Here is a 6,911-nt window from a genome sequence, read left to right on the forward strand (position 1 = left end):
ACATAACTAACATTCTTGCCGCCACTATTAGATGCGCGCGCATCTTTACCGGGCACTATTCAAAATAACGGACCTGTGTAGTTTATACACGCAAAGAAGAAACACATTTATGTGAGGTTTAATATTACATTTATAAAGTGACCTTGATTTTTTTTGACAATCGTCACATTTTTAACTTTGATCGCCAGCTTACAGATTCAATCGTCATTTGCGATTTTGATATATGATATCCTGACTTTGAAATAAAGTTATAAAATTATGTTGAAATAATTGAATTAAACAAAAAGGTTTAAATTGTTGATTTTTGGCATTGATTAGCCGCATATTCACTGCATGGAATGTCTGTTATTAATTACACATGTATTTAAACCACACATAAATGTTCGTAAATAAAAATTATATTATTAATTTTCTCTATTATAACAGGTTTGCAGAGGTTTTTACGAAAGGCTTTCAAATATTGGGCTGATTTTTGCCCCCAGTAGGGTGGCATATAGCAGTCACACTGTCTGTCCTTCTGTCCGTCCGGCATTCTGGAGGTTGTATACGCAAACCTATAAGATATTAAGTTGATTTTTGGTATGTAAGTCTACCTAAATGACCTACAGATGAAGTGAAAAATTAGTTCTGGTCCGTTGATTTTTGACGAAGATACGGAACTTTGACTGATCTAAATGTCTGCCAAGGGAAGTAAAAAAAGGGAGATCATTTTTATTTATCATTTGGCAGGTTCAATGTCATTTTTGTCAAGGGAAGTGATACTTTTTGAAGGGATATACGCCAAGAAAGGAACTTCTATAAATAGAAAGTAAGAGGCTTGGAGATTCTAGAAAAAAGTGGATGTAGAATTATTTTTCTATAATCACTGTTTTCCTGATGTTTTTTATGCAACGCTTGTATATAATGTGCTGATTTTTATTATGCGAGTCCACATATATGCCCTACAGATGAAGTGTGAAATGTGTTCTAGTTCATTGATAAGTGCGGAAATTATGGGCCTTGCACTTACAAATATTCTCTTTATTAACCGTTGTCTGGAGTTTTTTTATACAACGCTTTCAGATAATGAGCTGATTTTGGTATGTGGGCGAGTCTGCCTACATTACCTACAGATAAAGTGTGATATTCTTTCTGGTCCATTGATTTTTGGCTAAGTTATGGGCCAAGGACTTAGAAATATTCATTATAATAAATGTTTGTCGGGATTTTTTATACAACGCTTTTAGATATTGAGCTCATGTTTGGTATGTTTGGCTCTGTAGATGAGGTGTAGAATTTGTTTTGGTCCATTGATTTTTGGCGAAGTTATGGGCCTCTATGATTACTGTTTTCGGATGTTTTTTGTTTTTGCAAAGCTTTCATATATTTCGCTGATTTTTGGTATATGAATTGACCTATATGACCTACATATTTAGTGTGAAATTCGTTTTGGTCCAACGATTTAATTTTAACTTCTGGGCCTTTTTTCTAAAAAAGCTACTGTGGGACTTCAAAGCGCAGTAGGGGAATTTGTGTTAAACAAATGCAGCTCTTGTTACGATAAATTTCATCCTTTGAATTGTAAAAAACTCGTATCTATTAGATCTATTAACTAAAACAATGCAAACTGACTGTTTATGAAACAAATAAAAAAATGTATATTTTTATATGTTTTATACGATAATGCCAATATTGATGTTTTTTTTTATTTCGTTTTTCCGTCCATTTGACCAATCTGAGATTCAGTACCTTTAATAACGTTCAATGAGAAGCAACATGTAATGACAAGTGAAACAAATAACCAATTTAATTACTGCAAACAGTATAAAATAAAATAAAATTCCCCGCAAAAAACACGAATATATAATATGCTTTAACCTGTTTGTATCTAATAAATAGTCCATGTATGTTTCAACTTCGAAAGTAACAAATTAACTTTCACAAGACATGTTAAAGTATTTGAACTTCTCCCTTCCTTTTACATACTCTTAAACTATTTTAATAGCACTACCTTCTGGCAAAAAAGTGTATCAGTTAACATTTGTACAGTGATTTCTGTGTCTGTTTTTGATATAGTTTATACTTCCTTTTTCTTGCGTCCATTGATCCATGGCCAAGGAGGAAAACTATGAGAAGGATAAACATTACGAATATCACTTTCTCCACCAGTTTCCAGTATGGTATAGGAAACAACAACTTGCTAATACACATGAAACACCAGCAATAGGAAGTCCAGCAACATCAGACAATTTCAACTACCATGGTCTGTAACCAATCATCTATGCAGTTTACTTACAAAAATATACAACTCTGGAATCCACACCAGACATGCATCACTACCACTTGCAGGTCTACAGGGCCGCCCAATCTTGCTCTAAAAGAGATGTATAGTAAACACTGAATTACTTGAAGAATTGAACATAATATTATATTATCAGTGAACAAACAATATATACATAAACCATAATTTTCCATCCCAATTATGTTTAGATAACATAGTTTGTTGCTATGATTGCTCTGGGAAATAAAGGTAAATCTGCTGAACAACCATTAACTTGATAAAGCATCCCTTTTATAGAGTTCGATATGAATTATAATAAAAATCTTTTAAAGTTTCCCAATAAGATAATCTGAACAGAGGCAATTTTCTGCACATTATAAAATCATGTGTACATAATATCTGGTAACAAGTGAACACACAAAAAGTATTGAATGTGTTTCTATTAAAAACAATACGTGGCAAATAATACTATTCTTAAAACAATATACATGGTCTCTTGATGAGGAGTTCGGAAGCTTATTTAAATATAATTATTATGTTATTTATTATTATTAAGAAAAAAAACCCATAAACAAATTCTTCTAATGTATATGTATTTAATACATATATCTGATTGTGTAAATTTAAATATGATTTTTTAATAGAATTCTTTGGATTGAAATATCTATTTTCCAACTGTAAATGTTGGAAACTTTCAGATGTTAATGTAACATACTGGGCAACTCCGATTGAGTGTTACATAGTTTGAGACAACTCCCACATTCCTGAATATGTCTGTTATTCAATAATCACAAGTTGCAGCTTTCATGCTTATGTTGTATTGCATGCATCAATTTGGTTTTTAATTGTGTAAAGGAGACATATTACAGCATTGGACATTATATTTACCAAAGTCTGCAAAATTCACTAAAACATACATCTGAACTTTTTCTTTTGTCACAAAAATGGTGCGTACATTACATGACCTTTATTTGCTTTCGAAAAAAGAAACAGTTTTTAAAATTGACACAAGTCACAAAATATTGAATAGACTGAAAAATGATAGCCTTTTTTTGCATTCCAATCATAGAAAACTATTGATATTACATAAATAAATATATTTTGAAAAATTAACCTTTACTTTACTCACTGTAATTTGTTATACACCAATTGACTTCAATCAATGAAGCAATGAGTATGCAGCAGGAATGGAACTTTAGCCAAGCACAGGATCTGTACTGGCCTTCCTTAACCTGCTTAGGTGGAAGTAAATGTACTCGGATCAATTTTCAAGTTGTGTTCTGGCAAATGTATTATTGATATCAGGAATTCTGACCCCCTCATTAGCATGTGGTAAAACTATAGATTTTATGGTCAACTATGGTCGAAATCTGGACATGTGTTTTCTGTTCAGACAGTTTAAGTATATACTTAACTAATTATGATATAGTTTAGTATCCATGGTGCATTTTAGACAAAATTTCATTGGACTGAGTAGTAAATGTACATGTATTAAATAGTGGCCTACTCACACCAAATGAAAGACAATATTGATATGTTGCAATCAAGCACTGTTAATTGAGTTAACCCATGCCATATAAATAACTTATAATTATTTATGTTGATGCTATATTCTCAGTCTTGAGCGCCCAAAGTGAGCTAACAATGGAAACATATTTCATAAACATATTTACTTCTCAAAGTAATTGTGTTAGATGGCAAGACCTGGAGTAAACTTGCAAAATGTGTTATAACATAAAATTGAATGTGTTGTACACTTGTCAAATTTTGAGTTGTTTCCCTTGTACTGATTTAGCATTAAAATGACAAATGCCGTTTTTTTATAACGAAAATTGATATTTTATAAATACATATATTCTAAAACGACTGAAAACATCAAGACAAAATGGCAAAACTCATTTTGATACTAAAAACGATTTTTTTTCTGTGCAACGCAGGGGTATTTCCACCCTTATTTTGATTGTGACGTCAACTTGACACAACACGCATGACACGGAAACTCCTCCATTGTTATTACGGATTGAAAATTTGAAAATCAATATCGTATTATTTTGTTAATTTAATTAAGTTTTATTGAAAACTTGTGTTGCAAGTAGTGTTCTTCATCACAAATGTTATTCGACATGTTTCATTATGTTGCTTTCAGGTGCAAAACTTTGAAATACACTTACCGGATTTCATGTCTTAAAATGCCCTTGATATTTCCTGAAATTCTGTGACAATATTCCAAATGTATTATTACAAGAAACATGGAGACGCATTATTGTAATGCCTTTAAGAAGATTATAGAAACGGATTATAATAAAAAAGCCACTATTTTTTAAAGCATGTACGCATCAATAGTTTGGTAACAAAAACACGTTATTTGAACCCTTAGCATATCATTAAGAACTACCGGCAATAAGTGAATCAGAAGAACAGCTATACATGTATACAAAGGACAAAGTTCATTCCAACTCATTACAAGATAAGTATTGATGCAAAGCATCAAAGGGCGTCGGGAATTTCAGTGTAAAAGGCACTCAATGAAGTTACATGGAAAGATTTTTTTTCTACTGTAAATATTAATATATAATCGCCGATTATTTTAAACAAAATAGAAAAAGATACTGGTATAACCATAATCTATAATTTTGTGTTATAACCCCCAAATAACCATTATTTATGATGTTGTGTTATAACCCCCAAATAACCATTATCTATGATTTTGTGTTGTAACCCCCAAATATTTCATATTTCATTTTATTTACATTGGTTTCTTTTTTTACTGGCATCCGTGTGCAGTTTTCATTAATGGAACAGAACTGTGTAGGTTTTAAAAAATCTGCTTCATCTTGTAAGCATAAATTCATATTTTTCTCAACTTCAAGGGGAGATGATTCTGAACTTATTCTTATGTTGCTCATTTACGATAGGGGTTGAGTACTCATTGATATGAAAACACTGTAAAGTTTGAAATTTTTTTGAATGAAAACTGTAAATTGCATAAAGAAGCTGCATTTCACAATACTTTGAAATTCAGTAAAAGATCATAATAGATTTATTGCTCCGATATTTTCAATTATTTTCAATATGGTTCGAGTAATACTGATATAAAAACACTTAACAAGTTTGGAAAGATTCAGACGAAAGTTGTGAAATCTTTTAAACAAGTGGAAATTGTTTATTTTGTCAAATTTAATAGAAAGAAATTCTGGACTTATTGTCCCGATGTTTCTCATTTTAAATGAGGTAAAAATGCTCATTGATATGAAGAGGCTGTAAGTTTGGAAAGAATCTGATGAAAATTTTTGACATAATCACCTAACCAAGCAGTTTTTCACATTTATTTTTTAATTCAAAGAGACATAATTCTGGACTTATGGTCCGATATTGCTCATATAGAACTTGGGTTGGGTCCTCATAGATAAAAAAAACTGTGCAAGTTTGGGAACAATCGGATGAAAATTTTGGACTTCGAAAAACGATTTCAAAATTTCTCAACTTCTAAGGAAGATAACTATGGACGTAATGATCGGATAATGCTAAAGAGCCCATACCATCTGGATAGTAATACGTGTCGCGATTCGCGCTCTATATGTGGTTCTTAAAAAAAACCTCCGAGGAGTGCTTGACACTAGGGAAACGGGTTGCTGGGACAAAGCTCCTCCTTGATAAGCGGTTGCTTTCTTTATCGCAACTCATTGTTACAATCAATAATACGTGTCGCGCTTCGCGCTCTATATGTGGTAAGGATAGTACTTAGGGCCTATGATAGACAACTATAAAAATACATGGACAATAGATGTGTTGTTTGCATTTGTTTTGTAAATATAAAAACACGTGTATTTTTTTTATAAGATATTTGATGTAAGAAATTTTAATTAACGTTGTCACCACGCGGCATCCAATAATTTAAATTAAATATCTAATTGTAGTAAAATGTCTACATAAAATAAAGCTTTATTATATTTATTAACCTGACTGAAAAAATTGTCAGCCGCCGAACTGTTCCGTTCGTGCCGGAACCCGGGATTGAACCGGGGGCCTTTAGATGATTGTTGCGTAAACAATTTCAGTCTAACGCTCTCCCAACTGAGCTATTCCGGCTGACATCATTTATGTACTGCTATTTGGTGAAGTTGTGTATACCGATCGTTATTATATGTCTATTAATAAATTAATACATTGTACGTTTTCGTACCACTACGCCTTCCAATAAACTTTCTTGCGCGATAGGTCGTCAAATATCGTACTACATTGATTCTCCACTAAATAAGCAATTTAGAAAAACTACAAAATAAAGATATTTTTAAAATGTTTTGTTTTTATAGAAAACCAGAAAGTTTCGCGTAATTGCCCAGTCCCTGTGATTTTTCCCCTGTGATCAGTTGTGGATCAGTTATTAATTAAAACAATTAGCTTTGCATTATTGGCAATAAATGTTGTAATAAATGTAATAGGCACAAATGCAGTACTTATTTACACTAATTTACACAATAAATCACCACTATGCAAGATATTTTTAAATCAAAAATATATAAATTGATCCGTAAAATAACTTCTCCTCCCAAAAGCGAAAAAAAAGCATTACATACTAGTCGCCGCTCTCCAGAGCGACGCCAATAACCCAAGTTATGGTCTGGTCACAAACATATGGAAATTGTGAAAT

At 31.9% G+C, this 6,911-nt stretch overlaps 1 non-coding gene across 1 annotated transcript; it reads right to left on the bottom strand.

The window, feature by feature from the left end:
* Window positions 1-6,259: 6,259 nt before the first annotated feature.
* Trnaf-gaa (transfer RNA phenylalanine (anticodon GAA)) lies at window positions 6,260-6,349 on the bottom strand. Its single transcript is given in 2 exon segments — window positions 6,260-6,295; window positions 6,313-6,349. It is a non-coding gene; the product is annotated as a tRNA-Phe (tRNA).
* Between the last annotated feature and the right edge of the window lie 562 nt (window positions 6,350-6,911).

This window comes from Dreissena polymorpha, chromosome 9, assembly GCF_020536995.1.
Source record: "Dreissena polymorpha isolate Duluth1 chromosome 9, UMN_Dpol_1.0, whole genome shotgun sequence".
NCBI classification, from domain to species: Eukaryota; Metazoa; Mollusca; class Bivalvia; order Myida; family Dreissenidae; genus Dreissena; species Dreissena polymorpha.